General features: G+C 45.9%; 1 protein-coding gene across 7 annotated transcripts in view; it reads left to right on the top strand.

Annotated features, from left to right (window-relative positions):
• The first annotated feature begins 2,816 nt into the window (after window positions 1-2,816).
• The window catches only part of SLC6A6 (solute carrier family 6 member 6), a 110,124-nt gene continuing 98,861 nt past the window's right edge, over window positions 2,817-14,079 (top strand). For all 7 annotated transcript variants that reach the window (XM_057417691.1, XM_057417682.1, XM_057417690.1 and 4 more), the window contains exon 1: window positions 2,817-3,068. The gene's annotated coding sequence lies outside the window, so the exon portion shown is untranslated. The remainder of the gene's footprint in view (window positions 3,069-14,079) is intronic.

Genomic DNA, 14,079 nt, shown 5'->3' with positions numbered 1-14,079 from the left:
AGGGAGGATTTTTCAGCCAGTGGCTTTCCTAGGTGCTGTCTTTCAGGATCAAGGATGGAGGGACAGGTCCTGCTCCAGTGCTGAGCAAGGTGCCACAAGAGAGTAAGGCACAACCAAATTGTCTGTTTGCCCTAATTGCTGTTACAGAGGCTCTAATATTGACCCATAGATGGTAGAGAAGAGGGGAAGCCAGGGAATGGTGGTGTGAGTGAGAGCAAGAAGTAGGGTTTCGGGAGCCTTTAACCCACTGGTGAGGCAGACCTAGGGACTTGTGAGCAAGGAAACCCTCTGTTTCTGCTTGTTTCTAGCAAGACAAAGACTTTATGAACCTTTTTAAGACTAAATGAATCTATGCCAAGCCTTCACAGCTATTTGAAATAGCAGCTAATTGCTCAAGAAAGTGATGTCTAACCTTCAGGCTTCTGTATCAAGGGCCCTGAGAGCTTTGCTCTTGATGGCACCTAATTTTGCAGGATTAGACTGAATTTGTAGGTAAGACTCAGTTAAAGCTTTTAAGCGTGTATCTTAAGTACAAGCCATAGAGGTTGTTCACAGACGTGCTTCAGACATGACCAGATTGATGCAGAACCAGCCCGTATACCCAGTTCTAGCGATCCAGCGTGGACCAGTCTCCACAAGTTTCTTTTCAGGGTTTAAACCAAGGCTTTGGTTTGAGAAATTCATGGTTTTATTTTCATAATTACCTTTAGTTTTGGAGCTGCCCTTCAGGCTATTTGGAAGCCATTGGAACATGCTCAAGTCTAACTCGGAGGCTTCTGTATTCCGTGTCAAATGCACAGACATCAAGCCTGAGGTTTCTGCTCCGATCATGTGGAAGATGGTTTTGACTTCCAAAGCTATGTGTGTTTCCCTGTAAGAAACTGATAACTCTTGTTTAATGCTGAGCTCGGATATCTCATGTCAGACAGGCTGGTTTCTCCCATTAAAACATGTGACTTGACTTTCCCAAATGTTTTCCCCAAATACCCTTTTCCAGTGTGCAAAATAACCCATGGGAAAGAAAGTAGAGATCTCAGCATGATGCTTGAGATTATCACAGTTATCACATGTGCAAGGTAAAGAAAGGCTTTAGGGACATATTACAGGATATTCATGGCCAGCTTGGGTTATGACTCAAGTGACTGGTGGCTTTAGGACAGCACTAATGTAGCCCTGCGGCTGACCCAGTCTATCTCTTTAGGTACACTTAATCTCCAGTCTCTTTCTGTTATATTTGTTTGGGTTGTTATGTGATACTACCTGTAAACATCTCAAGGTGTACGGCATCCTCTTTGCAGGGCTCTTTTTCTAGAGGACTAGCAGGAATATTTGATGCCCTCATGGAGTCTAACTATTCCCATTCTCATTCTTCATTGTTCCTGTTACTGCTGATTATAGAGCTCATCTCTGTGATGGCACCCTTAAACTGTTACAGGTTTTTGCTATAGGTTATTACAGAGCAAAGCTGTAGAAACAGATCAATTCACTTAATGAAGTGCCTTTGGATCATGTTTTTGTTTGTAGAAAGACTTATTTTGTATTTCTATATTAACAGGGCATCTTCTAAGGAGCTGTGACCTCTAATCTCCTTTATGTATGGATTTGTGTATGTGGCTGTGACATGAGCTTGTTATCAAGACAGTATTTGAAGCAAACACCCCAGGGCCATAGCAGTGGCCAGGTGATGCTATTTTGGAGTCAGCACAAAACCTCATTTATATTTTTCCAACATTTTGGGCTGTAGAGGGAATGTCAGACACCTTTATCTGGCTGATGCCATCAGGTGCTTTTGATTAGTTTCCTAATGTATATCCTAGAGATAGCCGGACATGCACATGAGTCTGGATGTGAATGGCACTGGAATTAAGTGGGATTCATTTTAGTTTATCAGGAAGGACAGCAGGGTAAGGCCTTGACAAGGTCTTTCAAGCTTGATGTAATTTGCGTCATCTTACTTGTTGCTTTCCTCATCTCCCTTCTCCTCTTCCCTGTATATTGCCATCATTTCTTAGTTTATCCAAATACATACTGCTGCATAGAGATTGTTCTTCTGCAGCTGGATCAGTGCTGGAGCTGGGCAGTCCCATGGCAGATGCATGGGAGAAGCTGTTCCCTGTGAGGGTGCTGAGGCGCTGGCACAGGGTGCCCAGAGAAGCTGTGGCTGCCCCATCCCTGGCAGTGTTCAAGGGCAGGTTGGACACAGGGGCTTGGAGCACCCTGCTCTAGTGGAAGGGGTCCCTGCCCGTGGCAGGGTTGGGACTGGATGAGCTTTAAGGTCCCTTCCAACCCAAACCAGTCTGGATTCTATGGTAAACAATGACATGTATGAAATCTCATACCTTCATGCCAGCGAATCCAAGCTTCGTACAGGAAGGATACGGCCGCAGAGTGCAGTTGTAGAAGATTAGCAGGCGTTAAGGAAAACGATTTCATAACTGTAACTTGTTTGGAGGAGCAGAATTTACTGAGAAGTCCCCGACTTTCTGTTTCCAGCAACCAGAAAGTGGAATTGTGGCACGTGTTTACAAGCAGGGAAGCTGAACTGCAGGAAGCCACGTGATTGCCAGCCCATATATAGATCTCTAATGATGAAAGCAATGAAAACAACTTGCCATTACCAGCCTCCTGGAGCTGAGGTGTATTATCTCTGTGGAGCCATGCTCACGTATGTGTGGCCTAAGGCTCCTGCCCCCTTTATTCCAGGAATTTATATCACTAGATACTTCGGAGAAGTCACAGTCCCAAACTGAATGTGTGGGAGCTGATATGGGGGGGGGGGGGGGGGTGGACACTTTGCTTTGGAAGCTCATAGCAATTCCATCCAGTAGGAAGAAAAGCACAACCCCTTGTGTCGCTGAGTGCTAATAGCCAAGTAAATAAGCAAATCTCAGTTCAATAAGAGTGTAATGGATGGAACAAGTTTATCAGACAAGTAGAAAATAGGAAAGGAAGGGTCTGCTGCTATCTGGTGACTCTTAGGTGTGCATTTCCTCCCAGCTCTTCACCTCCTGCTATTCACAAATGACTACGAGCCTCGCTTCTTCAATCTTCCGTAAAGGATAGTATTGGTAAGAAGAAATACCCTGAAATAATGTGCTCTATGTTTATATATATAAATAATATAAAACAGGCGTTTGTTGTTGTGCTTAATCGTGCCCGCATTGGCTGAGGTGCTTGTTCAGCTCCAATGAAACAGGTTAATCCCTCAGGTCTGGGATGTTTCTGCTGCCTTGCCTGGCTTTTCTTAGGTATCTCCAAGTCAGATGCTGCATCCTGAGGTGTGTGTGCTCTTTCTCTCTGGATACCAGTGAATGCAGTGTGGAGAAGGTGTTTGTGCAGCTTAGTAGGGTGTCTGTCTCCGCTATGTGGGCTATAGTTAAAGGGGTGTTTGGAAACTGTGAATGGAATGGTTGTATCAGATATGGTCTGACTGAGCTGAGCTAAGTTGCACTAAAAGCAGTTGTGGGATTTTTGGAAGGGAATAGACAGCACAGGGAGAAGGCAATGTGCTGCAAGTGGGTAGATCCAGCCCATGGGTACCATATGTTTTGAAATCCTTGTGGTCTGGATAGTGACCAGCCAGTTCTTTTAGCCCGAGGCTCCCAGCTCCTCCCCACTGAGCGAGGAGTTCCTGCTGCTATAGAGCCCCCAGAGTGCCTCAGCACCCTGGAGCCCCGCTGTTGCTCATCAACAGACATACAAATAGAGCAAGGAGATGTTTGCAAAGAGAACTGGAGGTCACTGCTGCCCATACCCTGCTTTTCTGCAGGCTGCTGCTTTGATTTATGCATGATCAAACCTCACCAGAATCTGTTTGAAGTCCAGACAAACCCTGGGCTGATGAACTCTGTGCAGGAGGGAGCCTGGCCTGTGTAGACGTGTCAGCATTGCCAGCTGGATGCAGGATGAGATCTGAAACACAGGGGTCTGGAAGGCAGAAGCTTTGTGTTATGCAGCCTTTCTGTTCTTATAATGAAGGTATTAATAGGACCGAGCTCCTTTCATAATTCCACCCCTGTGGTACTACCAAAACTGCTCCTTCAGAGGTCTGCAGCCAGATACCCACATCATGAAGAAGGGCAGGGAGAGGGAGGGGGAGATTGCCCACAGCTAATACAAAACATGTGCCAGGGAGACAGCGACTATGCTCTGTGTTCATCTCTTAAAATGCAGTAAGAGCATCTCCTCAGAGCACAGGGATAACCTCAGGCACCAGGGAACTGTCAGCAGGTGTGACTCTGTCCTGGCTGTGACACAGCCAAAACTGTATGAGAAAACATGGGGTCAGTCCTCCATGGCCCAGATAATCCATTCACAGATAATGGAACACTATATCCAAGACATGATTTGACTGTTTTCTATGTTGAAGTATCTGTTGTCAGTCTGATGTAATGAAAACCCTGCCACTTACATTGATGTTCTTCCTTATTCTAATTAGTAATGGGATTTGTAGAGGATTTAAGATCAGCTGAGCTGATGTTATATATGTTTATATATAATGTTATATATAATTTAATATAATATATATTTTATATATATATGATGTAATATATAAGTATTTTACATAAAATACAAGGGTAATACTGGCCTTGAATAGGAAGTGGAGAGATTATACACAACTCTGCAGAGTGCACAGCAGTGCAGAAAACGGTCATCTTTTGAAGATGACTTGATTTCAGTGGAAAAGGTTCATCTTCCCATAAGCAGAGAGCTTCCTCTGCTGTGACATAATCTCACTTTGTACTTTCTGTCTCCTTTATTCTTTCTGGGGAAAATACAGTGAGAAAGATAAAATACCCTGTGGTGGCCCCTACATCTCGGGGTTCTCTCATGCTGTGTGTCTTTCATGCCAGGTAACTTTCTAACAGGTGTTGCTGGAGGAGTTTCATGGCTCTCATTAAAATGGGTTGTTTGCTTTAGGACTTTAAAGTGGAAGATGAAATCTCTCGCCATAGAGAAGATGCAGAACCTTCAAGAGGCACTTAGGGCCTTCAGGATCAGCCCCTTCCTGCCTGATCCAGCACTCTTGATGCCAGTGGCAGTTTTACCCTTGATTTCAAACCAAATCCAGCCTGAGGGCTGTGGTTCTTTCTTTCCATCATCCCTTTGGGCAGTTCAGATGCTCATCCTCACCTACAGCGTGCAGGGGCAGTGAGACGGGAGCTTCGCGCCATGCACAATGGGAGCTTTACCCCCAAGTGCTGACAATCCAAGTTTAGATTTGGCACCATGAGTGACAGTCATAAACAGGAGTTGGGAATAGGCCCGGTGGAGGTCAGGGCAGCGGGAGCAGGGGATGCTCTGGTCTGGGAGGTGGAAATCCTGAGGGCTGCACTGATTGCAGTGAATCACCGGCGGGAGGCTGAAGGGAAGAAGCAGGGCAGCAGAAGGATGTGGCTGTGGGGAGACCTGCTGAGCAGAGATTAGGAGGGACAGTTCATGCCCAGAGGACTAGAATAGCTTGTCCACTAGTTTCATTGTTTTAGGCATTTAAAACACACTGGGTAAATCACTAACAAAGATGCCCAAGGGAACAATGTTGTATCAGTTATCTTCCTGAGCATTTGACTGTTTTGGTTCTATTTATTCGAGACAAAAGAGCTTCTTTGTGATGTTTCATCTTTAGTCTGAATGTCTCTAATTTGGACATCCATTTAATTTGGAAGGTTTCCACAAGATGCCAGTAATTGTCTGATTAAAGTCATGACTTAGAACCAAATGTCTTTCTCACCCCATGTTGCTGACCGCAGCCTCGGTTATGAGTTGTGGAAGAATGCTACAATCCAGTGTGTGTGTTCTCTTTGCGGGCTCGGCTTAGTTTTATTTATAACATTGTGGCTGGACAATGATAAATGTCCATGATGCCGGTTGCGAGGCTTTAGGTACAAGTCTGCCTTTCAGCCATTGCATGGGAATGATTATTTGCTTCTAAAAACTGATGGCTGTGGAGTCTTAGTTCCTTTTTCTTAATAATCTCCGGGGAAAATAGGGCTTTACATAAAAGCCTTTTGTATGAAAGGTAAAACCAGGGCCCGCGTGGGATGATGGTATCTTTTCCATGTCTCTCTAACTTTTTCATGGAGAGACTGGAAGAAGCAGCATTGTTACTTCTGTTTCCCTTGAATTCCTTTCGTCAGTCCAGTGGCTCTGTGTGTCCCAATGACACATTTCTGGGTCACGTGTCCCAGAAAGAAGGGCTATATGGAGACACACGGCATGGAAAGTATTCTAGCTAGAGACTAGTTATGCTGTCAGGTTCCACACGTGCTGTAAATCTGTGTATTCCTCACATGCACTTTATTAATAGCACAAGACTGAGACAGGGAGACCAGACTCATTGCTCTTTATGTAAGTGAAATGACAGAAATATATTCTGTCTTGCTCCTTATCATGTTAAACCTGCCAATAGTTTATTATGGCCCATGAAATGCAGAGCAGCATGACTCAGAGCGCAGAGGCCTCCCCAAGCCAGACTGCATGCAAAGGCACAAGGACACAGCATGCAGCCTCCAGAACCAGTGGGGGCCTAGATGAGTGTTTCAAAAGCCAGTCTCAAGCATAACCAAACTGAGTGCTTGTTTAGGATTTGGTCCAGTGAAAGCCTTGCAATGGAAGGGTTAGTTTTCTTGCTTGGCTTTGCCATCAAAGGGATGCTGTTGCTCTTCCTGGTCATCTTTCTCCCATTCAATGGAATCTAGATTTCTCTGGTTAGGAGGTCAGAGGGAGAAAATGCTCTAACTGTAGGCTGTCTTTGTTCTGATTCTTCTCAGGTTCATCAGTCACTTCCACTGTAATTATTTCAGCTAGTAGTAGCAACAAACTGTTGTCTTGATCTGTGGATTAAGTGTAGCTGGAGGCACAAAGCAGAGCATTAGGAGATTACATGTCCAGTTCTCTGTGTTCCTACTAACAGGAAAAACCGAGAAATGTGACTCAATCCAAGTATTCATGGCCTCTTCCAGACACTGAATAAAAACAAGGAGTTGTATTAGCTGTGATCCTCCTGTATTAATTGCAGTCCATTAATTTACTCTTCAGCAACATGGAGAAGTACAGGAAGGCTTTCCCAGTTTGATGAGCATGAAGTGGACTCCAAATATTCAGAGCCTGAGTTGTGCTCTGAGCTCATCCTTATAGCTATAAAAAGGGGTGCTTCAGAATATGATGAATCTGGATGCAGACACAGATGCCAGGTAGCAAATAATAGTGTGAATTATATAGGAGAGCTGTATACGATACAGGAGGCTTGGATTTTGTCTACTAGTGTAATTACCCATAGCAGGTAATAACTTGTACATCTTCATTTGAAGAACAACTAGAAATTCTTATGGAAGGCTTCCACCTTAAGAAGCAAAGTTGTCTCCATTCAACACCTTTTGTTTGAATGAGGCATTCAGATAATCGGTTCCTAAATGTAGGCAAGGAAAGGAAGCAGTAGAGCAGAAGGCTGGGAATCTGAGTCAGGATTTCTCCCCGCAGCTCTGTACCTAACATGCATTTTGACCTTGGTGAGTCACTTTCTTTTTTCCAAGCCTCAGTTTAACCATGTTTTTAAGATGGATAAACCAATATGTTTCCTGTGAGGATACTGCAGAAGAGGGGTTTGGATGTGAAAGATGCTTGGTGTAGTGTTAAATGGGCTGCATTTCTTCTCAGAAAGAAACACATCGTATGTAAAACTCAAAGCATTCCTCTGCCCTTAGGTTCAAATGAAGGAAATAAATTAGGAAAATGGTATTTAGGTGCTAAGCAGGATATGGCAATAGAACTATTGCATTTACATTTGCACCGTGAGTGAAGAATTCATCATAAATGTGCCAGGCCGACTTGGTTTTCTATCACATTTGGGGATGATTTACCTCCTGTACGACCAAAATAAAGACACATTAGTGGCTAAGAATATTTACTAAGGCTTCCAAGCTGATATGGGTTAGCTGAAGGGAAGTAATTGATTTTTGAATTCTCCTGGTTCCTTTTCCTCTATGTCTCAATTTAACAATTGAACTCTGGAAATCTTTCTGATGCTACTTGTAAGGGGTGGGAGAAGTCAGGGTACCCTCGAAGTGGAGCACTCTTCTCTAAGGTATTTTGCATAGCTTAATTAGAGCAGTTATTTCTTTCCCTGTGCCTCCTCTAAGGGCTTTCTTTATGTCAGATGCTTGTAGTTATCAGGAATCAGAGCCAGAGGTCAACTGATGAGCCTCTGATTGCTTGAGCTAAATGTAACTTAAAGCAATAGTTTATATGAGCAGTTTGCAGATCTCTGGGGACTGTGTGTGCAGGGGTGCTCCAGAGTGCCTGTAAATGCAGGCTCTGCTCAATGCAGCATAGGACGTGCATTACAGGACCTGGTGTGGCTGAAAGTCATCACCATCGGGTGACTGCAGCCACCACTGACACTTTCATTCTACTGTAGCAAGTAAAGAAGCTTTTAAACTGTCAAAAATTAGCTTTTGGGGTTTTGTGGTGGTTTTTAACTCAACAGGGACCTTCCTTATGTCTTCAAATAACTCTGCTGTCTTGAATCCCCAACCCTTGGCTGTATAATTGCTGTAGATAGGCAAAGAACCAAATGGTCCTCCTTTCAAGGCCTGGAGGCAGTTCATTTCTCAGAACCACTGGTTGAATGATTTCCTATCCAAGGTAGCTGCCTAAGCAGAACTAGTTCTGACTCTGGCTAATGCTGTATCATTAATATGAGTCCTTCAAGATGAAAAATGAGACTTTGACCCCGAGATACTGAAATTCCAACTAGATTAAACTCAATGTCACATAGTCCAGGAGGTGATGCGATCTCTCACCAAACCCTTTCTGAGCGTAGCCATTATGTGAACGTCAGCTGTGGGAGTGCATTTCATACTGGGAATTTCCACTTGGCCTTTATTCTGTACCAATCTGATAATGGGATGGAAAGTGGACTCGGGGAATGCAGTTCAAAGGACTTGCTCTCTTGAACCCATGTTCCAAGCCTGGCTATGCAAGTCATAGTAATGACTTGACGATACCATAAAAATGAGGCAGCCCATGCAGGGCCATGAATCAGAAGATTTATAGCTCCTAGGTGGGACAGCTAAGGAGGAGGAGCAAGGGAAAAGGTGTTTATATAGTGGAAGGCAGCCAAAGGATGCTATAGGAAAGAACACTCATGGCAATACTGCTGTGGAAACAGCTTTCCTCCTCTGTCTCCCTGCAGTGGTCTTGCTAAGTTACAATTCTTGATGATCTCTGTTCCTGAAATGATTGTGGATGCTTTTTTAAAGTCCTGATGACCAAATTACCCCCAAATTCAGAAACATTGTAGGGGTAAGGAGTCACTCAAGCTTGCTGGATCTTGGTATATGAGAAAGGATGGGAATCTGTAGATGGTATGAGAGTTCTGATGCAGTGTAACATACACTGAAACTGGTCCCTCTGTACACGTTGCAGCTTCCCCAACATTACAGTGGGCTTAAATGCTCAGCTTGTGATGGAGAATGTTGGTGTAGGTGAAGGAACAGTGTGTGTAGAGTAGCAACCCACAAGGCTGGGATGTACTGTAGTATAGCAGGAGGGAAAAGCTGGATCTGGGATGCAGCGCAGCAGGTGGTGGAATCTCTTTGTTCCTATAGTGCTTCCTGAGATTGCAGATAGCGTGATCTGTAAAGATGTTCCTACTTTAGCTGTCCACATTTCACACTCTTGAGCTGCCTTCAGCAACGTTCAGTGCTTCTCTGCTGTCCTGAATTTGGGCATTTCAAAGGCCTTCCTAGCTCTAATGAAGGAGAGGGGTGTTGTGTGGCCTTTCCATATGGTTGAACTCTATGCAGAACAAGCAGAGGACAACTGGTCCCATTGCCTTCACTTTATATATTGACAAACTGAGGTTTAGACAAGGTAAGAGCTTTGACCTACTTTACTCAGAGATTGCTCTGGGTAACCTAGGAAGTAACCTAGAAACTACTCAGGGAGCTCTCCAAGTGCAATAAGACACTAAAGTTCAAATGCTGAGTCCTCATCCCATGTTACTGTCTGCAGGGCACCTCTGTTGGCTCTGCACAGAGCTGGATTTGTCACTTGGTGCTTCTCAGACAGAGCAGTGGTTTAAATAACCCCTCTTGGTGAGTCTGAGCAGGGGAAAGGCAGTTGTTGGTGGCCTGAGTGCATTGCTTTGGTTGGGCTCGGGGATGCTGGCGCGGTGCAGGACGTTACATGCTGCGAGCGGGTGAAGGGTGGGTGCGGCGGCTGCCAGCAGTGCCTGGGCTTGTTGGGAGGATTGTTGCCATTCCAACCTGCTCCTGTCTCTGTGGTCCTTCTGAAACAACACCAGCTATTCGCAATGCTGGCGTGATGTAATTTGTTCAGGAGGAAAACTCACTCATGAAGTGCATGGTCCTGTTCTGAGACAGTGCAAGAGAGGGGAGGTGAGCTGAGAACACCCTGGGACACCATCATCTGTCCTACACTTGGAGCTTCAACCAGATCCTATGCTGGAGGGTCCTGGGGATCATCTACTTGCAAAAGCCCAGACCCCATAGCAGGCGGCTGTGCCCTGAGCTGCCTGTGCATAGGCTGTGAAGGGCTGGCATGGTATGGGGTAGGAGCATCCCTGGATCCCAGCTCTACCTGCTGCCCCATTGCACCTCCTGAGGGCTGGAGGGGAGTGTGATAGGAGCTGGTGAAAGGCTTTTCCTCCCAAAAAACAAATAGCAAGAAAAGGGAATACTTATCTGCCAGGCCCTGCTATTGAAAAACGGATCTCAGTTCATATAAGCAGGAAAAAGACATTGAGGCTTATTTGTGTTTCTGCCCCTGAGCACAAAGGGGCTAGAAAGCAGGCGGATCCCACCGATTGTGTGTTCCTCCTGTTTGGAGATGTAATCGGCATCCACGTACTGTGCCACAGCCTTTCCTCATCTCTAGGGGCTGGGAATGATGTTTAGGGTAGAAGACCTCCAGGATGGGATGGTGAAGGTCTGGCCCCTGGCACAGCATCTCCCCCCCATCTTCTGCCACGTAGCACACGCCACTAACAGCAATATTTATGGGGGATGGAAGAAAATGCAGGGACACCCTGTTCACTCAATCCCGACTTGCCAACTGGAGAAACAGGCTCTGTATAAACAGTACAAACGAAACGGATGTTTCACTCCACTCCTGATAAGTTTATCAGCAAAGCCAATGTGCACAGAAATGTGTGAAAGAGAAGTGGAGGGTCCTCAGCTAACCCCCAGCTTACCACGCCCTGGGTATCAGTGTTTGTGCTGTAGCACATGTCAGTCATTGCTCCAGCCAGCGGGACTCCAAGGTTGGGATGTTGTCACATGTAACCACAAGCCCCAGTCTTACCCAGGCTCTAGCTGTCCTCAGTGCTATTGAATGGATGGGGAAGGACTGTTGTGAATGTGCTAGGGAAGATGAAAGCATGGCAAGGGCAGGCAAAGTGCGTGGTTGCTGATAGAGAGCGTTGTGGCAAGGCCAAGCTGGACCTTGGGTAAGAAGTGAGGCTGTGGCTGCTCCAACTGGTGTTCATAGAATCCCAGACTGGTTTCGGTTGGAAGGGATCTTAAAGCTCATCCAGCTCCAACCCCTGCCACGGGCAGGGACCCCTTCCACTAGAGCAGCTTGCTCCAAGCCCCTGTGTCCATCCTGGCCTTGAACACTGCCAGGGATGGGGCAGCCACAGCTTCTCTGGGCACCCTGTGCCAGCGCCTCAGCACCCTCATAGTATTATCTGTGAATAGACCATTGTCCTTGGTAAGGAAACAATGAGAAAACTCTCCTGCTTCCTTGCCTGGCACTGAACCAGCATTGCCTCATGAAGGGCTCGGCCTCCAGTCTGGAGGTCTCACAGCTCCAAAATGCTTCACTTACGTTGCCCCAAGTCCCTGCTCTGGCATCCTGTTACAGACGGACCATTTCAGCTGACTGGATTTTGTTCCCTGCAAGTGAGTGCCTGGGAAGGAGATGTGTTTCACTGAGCTTGGAATAGAAAACTTGCTTTGACCTCCATGACAGAGGGATTAACGCCATTCCAGAATGATATAGTGAGTGGGCTCTAAGGGTCCAAAGGCAATTCCTGTTTACAGAACAGGACTCGAAAAGCCTCGTAGCATTCAAGTGAGGGCAGCGGCTGTCAAGGATTCATTCCCCCTTGCTTTTTTTGGGGTGGGCTTTTGCCCTGCTGAGGGAGAACTTGAAACAACCCCCTTGGGTGAGCCAGGCTGTTGTGGTTGTCCAAAATCATGCTGCCTGTCTCTGAGGTGAGAGAATGAGGAAGTGCTTGCACCCATCCGTTCTCATCAGAGAAAACCACACCGGAGCTTCTTTAGGGTAATTCTGCCTGGTTTAGGATTTCCAAAGTTTCTTTCAGAAACTATTTGGCTCAGACACAATGAAAGCTTGCCAATCCTTATGAAAAACTTGTCATTGACAGTAAAGATCCATTTGCAATAACTTTGGACTTCCTTGAGTTATTCAGCCCTGCAGATGCAGTCTTAAATGCTTTGATGCATAGTGGTCTGGCCTGCTAATCCCAATCACATGCACATCCAGCACCTTTACATCTGCCACTACACGGGCACTGAGAGCTGGGCCTGTGGTTCTGCTCCAACCGTGGTCACTTTCCCAACATGGCAGGCTGCAAGCTCTCTGAACAAGGGAAGTACCCATCTGATAAGAGCATCAGCCCTTGTATTATCAGTCATCTTTCTGCCAAGCAGAACACACAAGATCTCCTTTCTGGTGAAGTATATTCTTGTGTATGTGAGGAGCTTGGTGCAGGTCAGCCTTGGTTGAGCCAGTCAGAAGTAGCACGAGACTCGGATTTCTTATGGCATTGTAGGCTGGCACTCAGTGACCCATATATCCCTCTTGGGATATATTTAGCTTGTTTTTATCCTTATAGAAGGATAGTCGTGTTCATACACTGGCAGGGAACAGCTAAGACTAGTCAGAGGCAGAGATTTTAGATGGTTTTGGAGACTTAAATTCAGATTTGTAGGTGCCAGCAGCACTGAAATGAGAAGATATGTGAACATGGAAATCAACCATCTGGCTATTAACAATACAGAGCTCTCCTTGAAGGAAAGCGCGAGGCACGCTTAGCACATGCAAATCTGCGTTATTGACTCCGGAAAGAGCATGCTGCAACGTGATGACACATCTTCCTTCCCCTCTCTACTTCTCATTTTGTCTGTAGTGAGGCTGTCTGATCTTGGAAACCATTTACATCTCCTCTGCAAACCACAACAGTTCTTTTTAATCCCTCGTGTTCTCTTTTGCACAATGCCTTTGGTGTATTTCATCCAATTGACTTCAGCCCTTTCCCACCAACGCACCCAATGGGTGAGGGTGCAAATCACTGCCGCCTCTGTTGGCACCAACCAGAGCCCCATCCAGCTGGTGTCTGCTGGCCTGGGATTTTCCAGGGGCTCCTGCGGCAGAGCAGGTTCCAGACCGATTGAGACATGTCTGGTGGTTCAGGCAGGTTTGCCACAAGGGGGGGTGAAGCACAGAAACCGGCTGTGGAAATTTACTGACTCTCTGAGCATCCCATGACTTCTTGCTACATCTGAGAAGTCCCAGTACAACAAGAACGATTGTTTCCATATCTCCTGTGCAGCCTTTCGTCAGTTGTATCAACGTGGTGCCTAATATGTTCCATCCCTGGCAGTGTTCAAGGCCAGGTTGGACACAGGGGCTTGGAGCAAGCTGCTCTAGTGGAAGGGGTCCCTGCCCATGGCAGGGGTTGGAGCTGGATGAGCTTTAAGGTCCCTTCCGACCCAAACCATCCTATGAACGTTGCATGGTCAGTGTAGTTTTTTTCCCAGCAATAGACAGCTGTCCATCATCTGCTGAAGGGTTGGAAGACAAGGAATTCATTGGTCAAGACACTGGTTTCTACTGCAAACAACTTCACTGCAGATGGTGAATTTAAGATCTATATGTATTCAACAAATTAGCACATATTGTGCCAACTCTTGGGAAATATGTGCACATTAAGAGTACGAGTGGGAGCAAACAAGGTTGTGAGGAATCTCTGCATCTTCTGTTTTCAAACAGTGATTTGCAACTAAGCCTTTTTCTTGTATATTTTTTAAG

This window comes from Pezoporus wallicus, unplaced genomic scaffold (assembly GCF_028554395.1).
Source record: "Pezoporus wallicus isolate ANWC-B61680 ecotype Strahan unplaced genomic scaffold, APGP_CSIRO_Pwel_v1 contig_8542, whole genome shotgun sequence".
Classification (NCBI taxonomy): domain Eukaryota; kingdom Metazoa; phylum Chordata; class Aves; order Psittaciformes; family Psittacidae; genus Pezoporus; species Pezoporus wallicus.
The sequence above is the reverse complement of the archived record's forward strand: the minus strand, read 5'-3'. Positions and strand labels throughout refer to the sequence as shown.